At 35.4% G+C, this 16,438-nt stretch overlaps 1 protein-coding gene across 5 annotated transcripts in view; it reads left to right on the top strand.

Annotated features, from left to right (window-relative positions):
* The window catches only part of NFIA (nuclear factor I A), a 479,105-nt gene that overhangs the window by 120,950 nt on the left and 341,717 nt on the right, over window positions 1-16,438 (top strand). The gene's annotated exons all lie outside the window — the stretch shown is intronic.

The raw sequence follows: 16,438 nt of genomic DNA on the forward strand, positions 1-16,438 counted from the left end.
AGCCAATAATGCATTTATAATAATTATGGATTCAATGTTTCCTAAAATCTTCCATATCCCATCTATTTCTTAACACATGGAAGACTTTATGATAGTCCTGGAACTGCCTCTTAAAAAAATCTTTAATTTGCACATTGTAATTCAACAAAGTCCAAGCATCGGGCATTTGGTGTGAGCATCATGACAATTTCTCAGAATTTCAAGTGTGACTAAGAAGCACCAAGGATTAGAAACTAATTTTCAGATCAGACTTTTTCACACATTTATATGGAGAATCCACAAAGCCCAATTCTGAGGCCATTCAAAGATTGTTTTCCTATATTTTTTTTCTAATGTTAGAGAAGGAAGCTGAAAGAAGCTGATAAGTATCCCAGAAACCAATATAAGAACCTTTTGAATTTTTTTTTCAGTCTGTGTGCTTCAAAACTAAAGGATGGCCCATAAAAAAAGTTAATTGAGATCACTGAGTTAATTTTAAGACTTTGCAGGTAAAGACTATCATTTAGTTAAGAAATCGTCCCTGTCCTTTCATCTTACTCTGTGTATTTCAGGGTGTATTGGCATAAACAATCTTGTGCTATTTGTCGAAAAAGCCCACGACAAAACATTGGCTACCATGTCTACATTTCAGAAACGTGAGTCTGCCGAGTCATAATTGAAGGTTTGAAAAGCAAATGATTTGAGTGCTAGTTTTAATTACCGCTTCATGAACTTTAGCGTATGAGGATTGTCACAACTTTCCTTGAGGATTAATTTCAAGCCAGACATTACAGTGCGAAATTATTAACTTGTACTTTGGTTCACCAATTATCTGCATTACAACGTTTATGCAATTAGCTGTTTAAGATGTCATTATATTTGCCATCTGGTACACAGGAGTTTATGCATATGAACAAGTGCGTGTTGAAGTCATTCTCTCACTATGTGACTCTTGTTCTCGCCCAAGACGTTGGTGCAATCCGATGGAGACATTGTGTACAATATATTAATGGCAGGTGCATATCATCGGCCTCATTGTAAAAGAAGGTAGTCTCTTTTCTTTCCTCTTTCCCCCCTCCCCCCAATTTAAATGAGGTGTCGTAAATGCTGAAAAATGAATTTGGTAGTATGTAATGTAGCCATGATTCAGGACAGGCTTCAGGCACAGAGCTGAAAGATTTTCGTTTTGCTCCTTCTCGTGATTTAAGGATACACAGGTAGTCCTTGACTTATAACCACAATTAAGCACAACATTTCTGTTGCTAAGCAAGAGAGTTAAGAGAGTTTTGCCCAGTGGTGGGATTCAAAAATTTTTACTACTGATTCTGTGGGTATGGCTTGGTGGGCGTAGTTTGGTGGGTGTGGCAGGAGAAGGATATTGTAAAATCTCCATTCCCTCCCCATCCCACTAACCTGCTTTCCAGCTCCATTATCCTGTGCAGGGCAACAAAAGAAGACCCAGCCGATCAACTGGGACTCGGGAGGCAGAGAATAGATGGGGGAGGGGCCAGTCAGAGGTGGTATTTGCTGGTTCTCTGAACTACTCAAAATTTCCGCTACCGGTTCTCTAGAACTGGCCAGAACCTGTTGAATACCACCTCTGGCTTTACCCCATTTTACAACCTTTCTTGCCACAGTTATTAAGTGAATCACTGCAGTTGTTATGTTAGTAACCTGGTTGTTGAGTGAATCTGGCTCGCCTGTAGACTTTGCTTGTCGGAGGGTCATCCCATGACCCTAGGACACTGTAACTGTCAGAAATATGAACCAAGCCTCCAAATTTTGATCACGTAATAACCGGGATGCTGCAATGGTTGTAAGTGTGAAAAATGGTCATAACTCACTTTTTTTTCAGTGCCGTTGTAACTTTGAACATTCACTAAATGAACTGTTGTAAATCCAGGGCCACCTGGACAAGTAGTCCTTGTCTTACAACAGTTCATTTAGTGACTGTTCAAAGCTACTACCAATCTGAAAAAAAGTGACTTATGACCATTTTTTTCCAACTGGACTTTGTTTTTCCTTGAAGACGTTTTGTTTCTCATCCAAGAAACTTCTTCAGTTCTGAGTCAGACAACCATGACCTGGATGGCTGAGAATCTCCATAGATTCTTTTCCACACTTAATGACTACTGCAACATCCTCATGGTCGTGTGATCAAATCCAGATGTTTGGCAATCAGATCGTATTTATGGCTGCTGTAGTCTCCGAGTTACTAACTTAATAACGATTCATTTAATAACTGTGTCAAGAAAGGTCATAAAATGGAGCAAAATGCACTTAACAACTACCTTGTTTAGAAATGTGGAGTTCAATTGTGGTCGTAAGTCACATAAGTCCACATTATGTGAGTGGGCAAATGGTTCAATTGATAGATCGATGAATCCACTGTAATGGAACATGGTGGACAGAGAAAGTGACAATTAATCTGCTACTTTTAAAGACAAAGTATTTGGCAGGGGAAAAAAACATGTGCCAAACTTTACTAAGAGGTGCCATTTTTTACTTTTGAAGCACAAATGTTTGCTTTCATACCTAGAATGAAATATAAAGTGGTCTGTTCTGCAGAAACTTCTGCATTTATCTGATAACCTTCAAACGGTTATGCTAAATAAGCATTTGATATGTTAAATGAAACATTTTTGTTTTCAATTATATTTTCCGATTATGGAATTTGACCATTTTTGAAGAATTTTGGATATATCAGGCACTGATGTAGCCAAGAAAATTTGAAAATATAATATTACTCTGGTAATCTAGGATTGAATTAAACAATGTATAAAATTTATCAATGTTTGAAAAGGCAATTTTTCCCTACTAATAAAAAAAGACACAAAAGACATTCCACCCAAAATTGTAGCATCCTAGGCTTCTATGAAGTGACTAAAATGTCTGATAAACTCTGAGCTATCAAAACATGCTTTGCTTGATTTTATTGCCATTGTTGTGTGCATTGGCAAGGAAACTTTTATCTGAAGTCATTCTAAATCCTTAAAATAATCATTATAAAGTAATTGATTTAAAGCAATTCCTCTGCACTCTGTGTATATTTTCCCACAGAAACATCTTAGCAAAGATTTTTATAGTAGATTTTTTTTCATAAAGTTAAGTATTCAAGAAATTCAATACCTAAATCTAATAAATGGCCCGATATGTCCTTTTATATCTTACTACACTCAAACCCAGGAAATGAAAACCTCTTTTAGGCATAGATGGATCTAAATATTGCCAAGAGTTTGATGGAGGTAAGTTGTAACTTCCCAATTAAACTAATAAAGACTGATAGTCAGCTGAATTCTGATAGATAGATAGATAGATAGATAGATAGATAGATAGATAGATAGATAGATAGATAGATATAGATGATATGGGTATAGGTATATATGATATATATAGTTATAGATATACAGATATATATGTGATATATATGTATATATAGATTATATGCATGGTATATTATAGGCAAAGGCATGGGCATAAATATTGATAATAAATTCCCAGTAATACTTTTGAAAATCTGGTAAATTAAAGATCCTTATTCACCAAATGATCTGAGTTTAGCCAGTGCAATACTTGATAACCTGTCTTGCCATATAGGTATTTTTTCTTGATAATCTGCCAATCCAAATAAAATATCAGATCTATCATACAGCCCAGTCATCTTTCAGTAATCTCTAAGTATTTCCCAGATCTAACACTGCTGGACTTTAAAGACCAAATCTACCAAATCTACCAAGTCCACTCACCTGCTGAGAATATATTTAAGTACCTGTTATAAATAAATGTAGTCCTCTGGAAAATGCCATTGACTAGATATATATATGACGATGAAAACACAGGACATTTTCTATCATCCAGGATACAGGAGTTATTTGGACTAAAAGTTTTTTGGGGGCCTGCCTCCAATTCTCTGAATAAATCACATGGCTCTTCTTCACAAATGCTTTTGATTCTATTATTTTCAGCAATGAGCACTTGAAATCTATCTACGTTTACTTTTATTAGACTGTAAAAATTAAAGTGGCCTACATTTGTGTAACTTGCTACTCTTAACACACTTTAGTATCGATTTTTCTTTCTTTCCCTATCTTCAGCCCCTGGTACAATATTCTGAATTGGCTGGAACAATGAGAAAGTAAAGGAAGCATCTGGGCAAGGTGTGTTTCTAATTAAAATCCTTGAGAGCTACAGTATTCTTTCCATGTATTTATGTCCAATTATCTGGAACTTCACTACTGAATTACATTAAAAGGGCGCCCTCTACTGTCAAATTATATTAAGGGAGTAGAGGGAAAGAGTTTGTTGCCTTAGAACCAGTGATTATAATACACCATTTTCTGTAAGCTCTTCACTTCCAGCAAGAGGAAATGGTCCTGGGGCATATATTTAAAACATATTAAATTACACCACTCCCTCTCCCACTCTTAACAAAAATCTAATTTCAAAACGGGAAATATATATATATGTATATGTATATGTATATGTATATGCATATGCATATGCATATGCATATGTATATGTATATGGGGTTAATTTCAAAACGGAAAATTCTCATGCATGTGTGCACTCCAAATGATATTTTAACTCACCAGGTTTTTTAAACACAAAGATTTTAAACACCCAGTTTAGCTAGACACAAAGGCTGTAGTTTAATGACAAGAATAAAGGTTGCTATTTTCAGTGGAGAAAACTGGGGTCTTAAATGTAATGCATTAAATTAATGTCAAAATGATGATATTGTCTGGACCTAATAAGGGGTTTGGGAACAAAGGTCTTGCAATAATCATGAAGCTAGGCTGGACTATCTATCTATCTATCTATCTATCTATCTATCTATCTATCTATCTATCATCTATCTATCTATCTATCTACCTACCTACCTACCTACCTACCTACCTACCTGTCTATCCATCCATCCAGTGGTGGGATTCAAATAATTTAACAACCGCTTCCTTGCCCTAATGACCGCTGGGTGGGCATGGGCATGGTGGGTGTGGCCAGGGGGTGCGACAGGCAGCACTCTGCCTCCTGCACCCACTGGAAGCAAAAATGGGCCATACCCTGTGCCCCATTTTGGGCCTAGTGGGCCTCCCTGCAGCCCCCTAGGAGCAAAAACGAGTATGTGGGGACTCTTGGAAGGGGTGGTGAGAGGAGGGGAGGGGCCAGCCAGCAATTTAACAACTGGTTCGGCCGAAGTGGTGCATACCGGTTGAATCCCACCTATCTATCTATCTATCTATCTATCTATCTATCTATCTATCTATCTATCTATCTATCTATCTGATTTCTGAACCCCACCTTTTCCCTCAAAGACTGATGGCAGTTTTTATATCTTGAAAAAAAAAACCATTGCCTGACTCCTGGTGACATTTTTACTTTTCTGAAGTCCCTGCAAAAGTGATTTAAAGCAAGCTGGAACTGAACTGCGTATGTAATTACTTATCATCATAAATCCATTTAAACAGCTAATAAATTGTGTTAAGAATACTGGGGATATTGTCCTAGGGAAAGTGGATTGCTAGCATTAAAATGCATTACTTGTAAATATAATAAAGGTGGGATACAAATAAATGGATAAAATATGCCTCTCATACATTGCTTCCCTAATTTTTCCCTAGTTGCATTTATCATGAACTTATCTATGGAAAAGATAAACTGAGCCATTTGGAGTAGAGTACTATAGAAATATTATCAATAAATAAATGTGATTATTAGTTGCTTAACTAGACTAATAGAATGGTGCAATACAATAGATCTGTGTTATACATGCTTTAATCCAGAATTCTTCACCCAGAAAAAGAGACAGTAGAATTTGGTCTTTATTCTTTTGACAGAATTCCCATTTTTCTCGGTCAATTACGGGACCTGAAAACAACATTAGGAACTGGTTTAGATTACAGACCTCAAATGACACCAAAATGACTAACCGTGCATTATGATGTCACAATGCAACCTCACCCATTTCTATTTTCATAACAATGTTGCAAACAACTATATCAGAGGGTGGAGTTTGTGTTGCTTCTTTGCCATGTACGTTTTATCAATTTGACCCCCTCATAGATGCCCGTGCTTTGCAAATTGCACTAAACCAACATGTCATTTGCTTCTGTGCAGCCTAGTGGGTTTCCTGAACTCAGTCATTATGTTTTGGGATTTAGCAAGTTATGTAAACAAAATGAGTTGTGGCTTGTTCCTAAAACTTTAGAATTGTAGAGTCGAAGGGGCCATTTAGGCCCTCGTGACCAGTCCTCTGCTTAGTACATTGAAGGGTTAAAGTTAAGTAAAGCAGACTGCATGGCCATCTAGCCTCAATTCAAATAAATCTAATAATGGGTACTGGTTCTACTGTTCAAATCCTTCTTTTGTTAGAAGCTTTTTATATATATATCACAGTCAATAGGAACTCTGCTTCCCAAAGCTTAAATTCATTATTCTATGCCCTGTATTCTGAAATGAGAGGGAGGTCTTGATCTTCTTCCATTCTTTCAGATGTCTGAACATTTTTTCATCATCCTTCACAGTTGTCTTTTCTCCAAGTTAAACATATCCCACTCATTCAGTCTCCATTAATTGGGCTTAGTTTTTAGTCCCTAGAGCAGGGATCCCCAATCCCCAGGCTGTGGCCCCCTAGTGGGTCATGGCTTATTTGCAATCAGGCCAGGCAAGTGGCCGACTGGCGCCCATTCTCATGCGTGCAGCTCACGGGGGAAATTTTTTCCCTACCGGCTCTGTGGGCGTGGCTTGGTAGAATAGTAGTAGCAATCAGGGATGATTTTTTTACTGATTCCACTCATCCCTACCACCTCTCCCAAGCCAGGCAGAGGTGATTGAATTTCACCCCTGGTGCAGCTCAACTTGGGTAAGCGACATGCACACAGCTTAACTTGTTCAAATTGAGCTTCATGCACATGGAAATGCACGCCGGCCTGCTGTTTGCACAAGTTGAGCTATACACCAGCCCGTCATTCACATGGCCCAGTTCCCCTCCCCCCTAGACCACCAAACCACAAAGGTTGGGGACTGTTAACCTAATGCATCTTTTTTGTTGTAATTTGAAACTTCTATTTTTTTTTCTGCATCAATTTAAAGTATGGAAGCCAAAATATAATATAATATTTGAGGTGATGTCTGTCCAGTGAAGAACACAATGGAGTGACTTTATGTGTTTTGGAAATCATAATGTCCTTGATGCGAATCAAAATTGCATATTGTCGTTGGCTTACATTTAGTGTGTGACCAATTACTATTCAAGTTCTTTTTTTTTTTAAAGAATTTTTTATTTTTGAACATACACAAACAAAACATAAAACAATCTTCCAATTTCATACATACAGTGTGTCGGTTGGTTATAATTTGTTTGTGCATTCTCTCCATAGTTCTCACTTACAATTGTTTGTATAAATTCTCATATTATTAATCTGATATATATGTATACATTATTGTCATTGTTAATCATTTATTGGACTAAACTATTATTCCTTCATTTTATACGAGATATTCAAAGTTTTAAGTTAATTTGTCATATAACAATTCATATCATCATCCTAAATCCATCCAATAGTAATACATCCTTATATTATATTCTATATAATTCTATTATCCTTATTTTGTAAAATTCTCTAACATATTTCATTTCCATATTTTTTTTCTAACCATTGATAAAATAAATCCCATCTTATAAAATTGTTAACTTCTTGTTCTCTAATTTCAAATGTCAATTTACTCATTTCAGCACATTCCATTATTTTCTTAATAACTTCCTCCTGTGTTGGTATTTTCTCATTTTTCTAATTTTTAGCAAATACAATCCTCTATTCAAGTTCTTGATACTTGTAAATTTAAATACTTGGAGATTTTCCTAGCTCGGGAAGAGTTACACCGAAATGTAGATAATGAGAGTGCAAACATTTATATATGTGTTCCAGCAAAGCTTCAAAAGTGAAAGAGTCCAGAAGTGGATGTTGCCTTGCTGATTTATAATCTGATGGGCTTGAATTATGTCGGGCAAATTGTGGGCAACAACAGTGCCTAGTGGTTGGAGTAATCTGCCAGCATGTTATGCAAAGGTGGTATTCAGCAGGTTCTGACCAGTTCTAGAGAACCCGTAGTTCATCATTTGAGTAGTTCAGAGAACCGGCAAATACCACCTCTGACTGGAGATTTTACGGTATCCTTCCCCTGTCATAGAACCAGTAGTAAAAAAAATTGAATCCCACCACTGATGTTATGACACATTTCTTATGTCTGCAAGTGTTATAATAGTCATTATTTGGTCATGCTTTAATTCTGCGTCTGAGCTATCCTTTGATTCTGTGTTGTTTCTGATGTCTTTTAATGAAATGGAACAGGAGAAGGTATTGATTCTTCTTGAACATGCTATGGAAATATTTGAATTTAGCTTTTCTGAGACAGTGAGCTGCAGTGTGTTTTTAGTTACCTAAAACCCTTAATTACCTAAAACCACATTTCCTGCTATGGAAGTAAAGGATTTGATTGTTATATTGGATTTTCTCTAAATTTGGATCTGCCAGCTACTATCCCTCAGTATGGTGATGAGAATCTCCAAGAATGTGAGTTTGTCATTTGTCTCTGTCTCTATAGTGCATTTGATTCTTGGGTATGTATAATTCAGTCTTAAAAAGTTGTTAACAATTTGGCTTTTCTTCAGTATGACAAAAGTGGCCTCGGCATAATTGATACTTCTACGTAATGCATAATAGCTTCTGCTATCTATCCTGATAACCCAATTCTTGTAAAGATCCGATTCACAAAACAATGAATTTGATTTTTTTTCAAACAAATAACTCTTTGTCTCCTTCTGTCACTTTTTTGCTCACTTCTGCAAACTACTAAGATTGCTTTGATTCCACACACACACACACACACACACACACACACACACACCAACCTTCTGAGCTACTGGTAATCTCCTCCAACTTTTAATTACCTGCAAATTTGATAAGCATTCCTCCAACCTCTTTATCCAAACCATTAATAAAAAAATATTTAAGAGTTAAGGACTAAGGGCTGGAATACTGTACGCATAACCCCACTGTATACCTCTCTCCAGTTATATGGAAGATTGGTGAGCATGCTAAGTATGATTTTTTGAACCTTGCAGCTTATGCTTTTCTACAAGCCATTGTTAAGCAAACATAGTTTAGCAGGATGCATCAACCGGGTCTGTCTGACTCTTCTGTCTGTTCCTCTTTGGCAGCATCCTTTCAGATCTGGATCTTATGGAGAAAACCACAGAGAAGGAGTTGTGTGGATTGGCTGCAGTTATTATATTGTGCAGGATTAATTTCTCCCCGAGTATACGTGGGTCCAAAATGTTCTTGTGGGACCAACCATTCTTAAAACCACTGTATCAAATGGACAAGTCTGAGCTGCAAAAACGATATCCCTGAGACCCCTTTTTCAACCTCTTGGCTTTCATATATTTTTTTTCCGTTACAATGCAAAAAGAGCAGGGCGTGATTTGTTCATCTGCGGTAGCCAAAATATACATCCCTTCAGCTAATTCAGTTAATAATACATGGACCTTCAGCAGCCCTTCCTCTCCCTTTTGTATGAATTAAGCAGAAGGCAGCCCAATATTTTTCACTCTGTAAGATTGTGTGTGTGTGTGTGTGTGTGTGTGTGTGTGTGCGCATGTGCAGCTAGAGGGATATTTTTAAAAGTACACTTTAAATAGCAAAGTTGAGTAAAATGGAAAGAAAGATAAGAAACATTTGTGTGCATCCATTTATTTATTTTAAAAGTTTGTCCATATGTACACTTTCGGTGTAGCTTTACATTCACTTTTGGAATCAGTTTGCCTTTTCCATTTTGTTGCTCCATTATCCCTGATTATCTTTGAATATATGTCTCTGCTTTTGCTGATGAAGCTGTGATTTTAATACATTTGTTTAGAGTTATTTTTCTCATGTTTTGATAGATCTCTACAATACAGTATGCTAACATGGTTCATCCCTAGGTGGCGCACTAATTGTGCCTTCCTCCTTCAGGCCTGCAGCTACTCAAAGCATGCCTTTGATTATTCTGCATGCTAAAGTCCAGAAATATTTAACTGTTTCCCTTAGCTTCCATTATTGATTTTTGTTGTTCCTGTTGTTTAAAGATATAGATACCTCCCAGTCCTTGGGGCCTGGGGCTTTCTCTTGATGAAGAAGAATGTTTTCTCTTCAAAACACATTTATTTGGTAAAGTGGAGGAGGACGCTGACTGCTAAAAGCAACATTAATATGCAAGCTAGCTTGCTTTTACAAAACCATTCTCTATCCCAGACAGATTTCCTGCTTAGAGCTAGAAAGGGGGAAAGAGTGGAGAGATCAGAGGTTGCCCAAAATCAGATCAACAAGAACTTCTGCTTCAGAAATCATTTTATATCAAACAATAAAGAAAAGAAATAAAATTAATCATTCTCAGCTATGTGTAAATGTTCTGGGCTGTATATATTTCCCTTTCTTCTGGTTAGATGTATTTCTGAGGTAGCAATATAGGATATTGACCATGAATCTATCATAGCTGGTAGTGTTTTCACCAAACCTATATAGAATTACACAGATTACCAGTATACCACCAGGGCTGGTATAATTTTCACTATGGCTAGCTTTGTTTTATTTTTGCTTCCTCTGTTTTAATTGTGGAATTCTGCAAATAAATTAGTTAGCATGTTTACTATTCTTAGAATTTCATAACCTATATACAGATACGTTTTCTTCTCGGCAAAATCGAGAAAGTTCGTGGACATTCCCAGCAGTTTTGGAAAGATGAAATTTTCATAGTAGTAATCAGACATGGCTGGTAATTTATAAGTCAAGTACTGAAACTCTGTGGGGAAACAGTGAATCATATGAAAAGACCCTCTTGGAGAGAGATCGGCAGTTTAGAAACATGAAAAGGAAGGAAGGAAGGAAGGAAGGAAGGAAGGAAGGAAGGAAGGAAGGAAGGAAGGAAAATATAAATATGAGATATTGAGTTCTGAAAATGTGGTAGACATTTCCTAGCACAAGCTGGAAATCAAACTGCTTTTCTTACTTTAAATTATGTGTGTGCACCTATATATGTTCTGGGTATTTCTCTGGGCCCAGAGGATAACATTTACCTCCAAATTAATTTTATAATCCCACCTAATAATGTAAATATGTTTAAATAACAGCAAGAGTAGTGTGTGTGTGTGTGTGTATATATATATATATATATATATATATATATATATATATATATATATATATATATATATATATATATATATATATATGATAAATCAATCAACATGATTTCATCAGTTACAAATTGGATTTAAAATGTATTTTGTACAATATAGTAACAGCTTTAAATTGTACCTGATTTTTTTTCTCAGTGATGTTAACAGTTAACAGTGTCAATATCAATTTAACTCTTCCATGTTATATTATTGTTTATAAAGCACTACTTAACACTCTTTCACACTTTCTGAAACAACTGATTTTAAGATCCTAGATATATACAGATTTTGACATTTCAAGTTGATAAAATAAATACAAGGGCTTTTTATAATCATACGTAGTAATAAACTGGGTTTTAAAACACATATGCAGTAATTAGTAGTTGATGGTATTTTAATTATTTTGATTTAATAAATTTAATCAATTGTGTATTCTTGCCTTGGTATTTATTTTAACTACAATATTATTTTAAATACAATATTTTTGAATGAATAAAGATTTAATTTATTTCAGACCACCTATATTTGCTTTCTTATAGTATATTTGCACTGATCTAACTATACTAACTACACTTTCTGCTCTATATTTCATATAAAGGAGGGAAAACATTATATAGAAACAAAAAGTATATTCTGAACATTAACATGAAAATTTGTAAAGTGGTCATATAGACAAAGAGACAATCAAATCAACTTATGTCTCTGTGTGGTTTTGTTCTGGACATCAGAAACCCTGAAGAAATGTAGTTTAAACAAACAACCAAATATATTTTGAGATTCTACAATGATCTTTTAGCAATATGAAAGACATTGAAAATTGTGATACACACACACACACGCATCCATATCCAGAGTAATATATGTTGTGATACATATAAATTTACAGTAATGGGTAATTACACATATCCTATGATATGTAAGCATATGCCAATTTTTATAGATAGCTTAATTATCAGGGAAATAACTCAACTTCAATAGAAAAAAATATATGAAACTCAGCTGATTAAAATCCATAGGCTAATTAGGATTAAATTGTTTGGGGCAAGATTCTGACTCTATAAACCTCTTAGAGAGGACTGTAAAACATTGTGAAGAAGTACATAACAGTGCTATTGCTATTAATTGTGGATTGTTTTATTTTTATTTTTTAGCCATCAAGAACTTACAAAGTTATAGGAGCCAAAAATATTTGAGATTTTCTATCTTTTGAAACAAAGAGAGAATGAATTGGCCTTGAGAGCTTTATGATAGATTACTTTTTACAAAAATGAATGTTCACAACACTTTAACAAATGATGTCATTGTAAAAAAAATGTCATGTAGAAAGCTTCATGTGGAATCATATGAACATTTGTATCATGAGCATGCTTTAATTTTTGTGTTCAGAATAGGCATTTTAAGTTGAAGGAGTAGTGTTGGGGATTTTGTTTAAGTGAAAGTTGCCATTGGCCATTTAAATAAAAAAAAAGTTAGTCCTAGAAACAGTAAAAAACGTATTCCAGCATATGTTTTTATATATATATATATATATATATATATATATATATATATATATATATATATATATATATATATATATATATTCTTAAGTTTTGGGTACTTACATGTATGGCATTCAGCTTTGTTCGGGGTATTTTCCCACGTCATTGTAGTTGTGCTTTTAAAGTTGTAGCAACGTTTGGCAGAATCTCATCTGCCATCATCAGGCTTCTGGTGAGAGAAGCCTGATGATGACAGAAGCCTGATGATGGCAGATGAGATTCTGCCGAAACGTTGCTACAACTTTAAAAGCACAACTACAATGATGTGGGAAAATACCCGAACAAAGCTGAATGCCATACATACATACATACATACATACATACACACACACACACACACACACACATTTGCATTTCACATGCCACAAAATACATGTAAATGATCAATTAAGTTATTAAATAAAATAAACTATTAAAATATACATATAATTTGCACTGATTATTTAGAAGAAATTGGTACAATCCTATAGTTCTTTGCAATATAAATAAAAAGATAAAATTAGAATTGAATGATGCAGCTACCCAACTGAGTGTTCCTCGTGTACAGATGTGCTTGAAAGAGATCGATTACAGTGCAAAAGGCATCTTGGTTATATTTTGTGCTTAGGGAAAAATTATTTATATTAAAAAGAAATTAAAAGATCGTCTTTACATTTTAGATTTGGAGTTTATGTTACTTTGAAACCGCAATATTGTGGCCTTCTTATTCAGAAATGATCCCTGTTTTGCCTAGTGAGACCATTCAGGTTTACCATCTAAAAATAGTTTTCAAATCACTATAAGCTAAAAATGGTTAATTTCAGTCAAGGCAACAACCGACAGAATTAAATCCTGGATCAATATGAATATGGATCTAGTCTACTTGTTCCTCTTGCCTTGGTATCTCTGCTTTTGGAAAAATCTACCCAGGCATATTTAATTGCATTCGCTATTTTTGAATACTCAATTTGGCAAGAATAACTGAAGCCAGCAAAGAAACTGGCATAAAATTTTGCATATGTTCTACCTTTAGGCTTCATTATAATGCTCAAAGCATAGGTAATGTGGAAAAATCAGCTGGAGTTTCCTGGCTGTCTGTAAGTTAGAGCAGAGTGCTTTTCTTCCATGGTTTTTTTTTTAATGATTTCCATCTGCTTTGAACATTCTGAATCTTATGATAGTTTGTAAAAGCAGAATTTTTGGTATAGGCCCAGATGTTCAGCTTATGTATTTGCTCAAGGAAGAGCTCTGACTTGATGCCACACTTTTGAGTTCCAAAATGGTCCTTGAAGTAAAAAATAAAATGTTTTGTGGATTGGCTTGAACCTCTATAAATACATGTCATAATATATACTTATACTTTGGGGGCTTCACTTCATGGCCAAATAGAAAGTTGAGATGCCTTGCTTCAAATCCTGCCATATACAAACTCCCTGGTTGATATTAACACATCATTCTGTCAATCATGGTCCTCTGAGTAGCATTATATTGATGTAACTGTATTTGCCATTCAGGACATCCATGTCTATCTACATTCATGTCCGTGCATCTTTTTGTTGCACTTAAGACCTTAAGGGAAAATAAATTGGACTTGAGAACTCTAAGATAGATTGCTTTTTTACAAAAACAAGTAAGAACTGCAAGAGCAAATGGACAATATATGGAAGTTGGGAACCATTACATTGAAGGTAGAGATGGAATAGTGAACAAAAGAATGGGAGGTCACTTATGCAAATGCCTTCCTTGAAATTTTTAGGAAGAATAAAGGCAGTCATAGCTTACTTGGATCAGCTTAACCTCCTTCAGTTCTGTTCACAAACCTAATTTGAAGCAGCCAATAAATACAGGCCTTACAGTTGTTAAAATCAACTCTTGTGTAATATGAAGTCATTTTTTTAAATTATTTTTGAACCTCCAAAGCCATTAGGAACATACTATGCCCAATACAGAGATACATCCACATCTCTGGGTTGGGCAGGACTAAATTTTTGATCGATTGGGGTGGAGGGGAATTACACAAAACAAATGCTTTAAGGGTGACATTGAGCTAACATCTCTGTCTCAACCTGTCGTGATATTCTTTTCTTTTTTTTACTACTGGTTTTGTGGGCTTAACTTGGTATGTGTGCTGTGGCTCAGTGGGTGTAGCAGGGGAAGGTTACTGCAAAATCCCCATTCCCTCCCCACCCCACTAACCTGCTTTCCAGCTCCGTTCTCCTGTGCAAGGCAACAAAAGAAGACCCAGCTGATCAGCTGAGACTCTGGAGGCAGAGAATAGATGGTGGCAGGGCCAGTCAGAGGTGGTATTTTCCGGTTTTCCTAACTACTCAAAATTTCTGCTACCAGTTCTTCAGAACTGGTCAGAACCTACTGAATACCACCTCTTGTCTCAACCCCAGGAAAATGGTCATGGCGAACTATTTCTGAAAATTGTATCAAGAAAACTATACAAACTTGTCCACCAGCTGCCAGAAGACCAGACAAAGGCACTATCTACTATATAGACACAATATCAACTCTTGGATCCTAATTGTCTGCACAGATTTTTTTTACACAGATTTTTTTCCTATGCATATTATATCATCTTACATATTTTGAGATTTATCAGTCATTCTTGTAAACTTCTGATTTATTCCATTGGAACTTATTTAAGAGAAGATTCCAGTCTAGTGCAATCTTCATATATGACTGAAACTGATCATGGATCAGTTCGATCCATATAGTTTATCACAATAATACCGTCTTTATGATTTTTGGAAATGAAAAAAAAAAACTGGTAGCATATCCATCAGTAACCACTTCTTGTTGGAAATGATGGGTATGTTATCAACTGTTCCCACTCTTGTTCTCAAAAATGAGAGGCAAAAATGGCACGTAGACCTATTACAAATAGCAATTATTTTTTTAATATTTCTAAAGGTCCAGTTTGGCAGATTTCAAAACTTCTCAACACAAATGTGTATTACTAAAGTGCAAGTACTAAGCAGTTAAATTAAATGCACACCTGTGTCTACTTAATGCAGAATAGCAGTTGTTATGTGCAAATAGCATAACAGTGCAAAATATATGTGTACAGAGATAATATCCTCAGGACTGTTTTCTGAAAATGTGCAGATACTCATATACTTTCCAGGACAAGAAATAAAATGTATAATATGATATAGAGCAGTGTTTCTTGATCTCAGCCCCTCTAAGATGTATCCCTGGGGAATTCTAGGAGTTGAAGTCCACACAAGTTAACATTGCCAACTTGAGAATCACATATTCTAGTGGTATAGACGAGAGAATTTTAAAACTATTTGATGTCTTAGGATTATTACTAGTATTCTCTCTCAGATTAGAATTCTTATGAATGTTACTCAGAACCCTGCTGAACTATTGATCTGAGTTTTTGCTTACTACTACAAAAAAATATATTCATATACATAAGATTGCAGCTATATTATACAATAAATAACCATCCAAAGAGCCTTCTGGTGTACTCACCCTTTCAGCCATAGGAAGTTCAGTAATGAGGAAAGAACATCTTTGACACTGGCCAAGATACCAGCTTCAATAATGGAGGAAACACGTACTTTGGCTTGGAGCCTTCCATCTCAAATTATCCTCTTGGTGGGGATGTTTTGCAGGGAAATTCTAATTGCATTTGGCTGAGCATGATTTAGCTGCTGTGTGCTATCTCAAACCCTGCCTTGCCAATCATTCATAGAATGAAACCAGCATTTTT

Source organism: Notechis scutatus, chromosome 3 (assembly GCF_049901735.1).
Source record: "Notechis scutatus isolate UNSWTSFEM ecotype Mainland chromosome 3, rNotScu1.2, whole genome shotgun sequence".
Classification (NCBI taxonomy): domain Eukaryota; kingdom Metazoa; phylum Chordata; class Lepidosauria; order Squamata; family Elapidae; genus Notechis; species Notechis scutatus.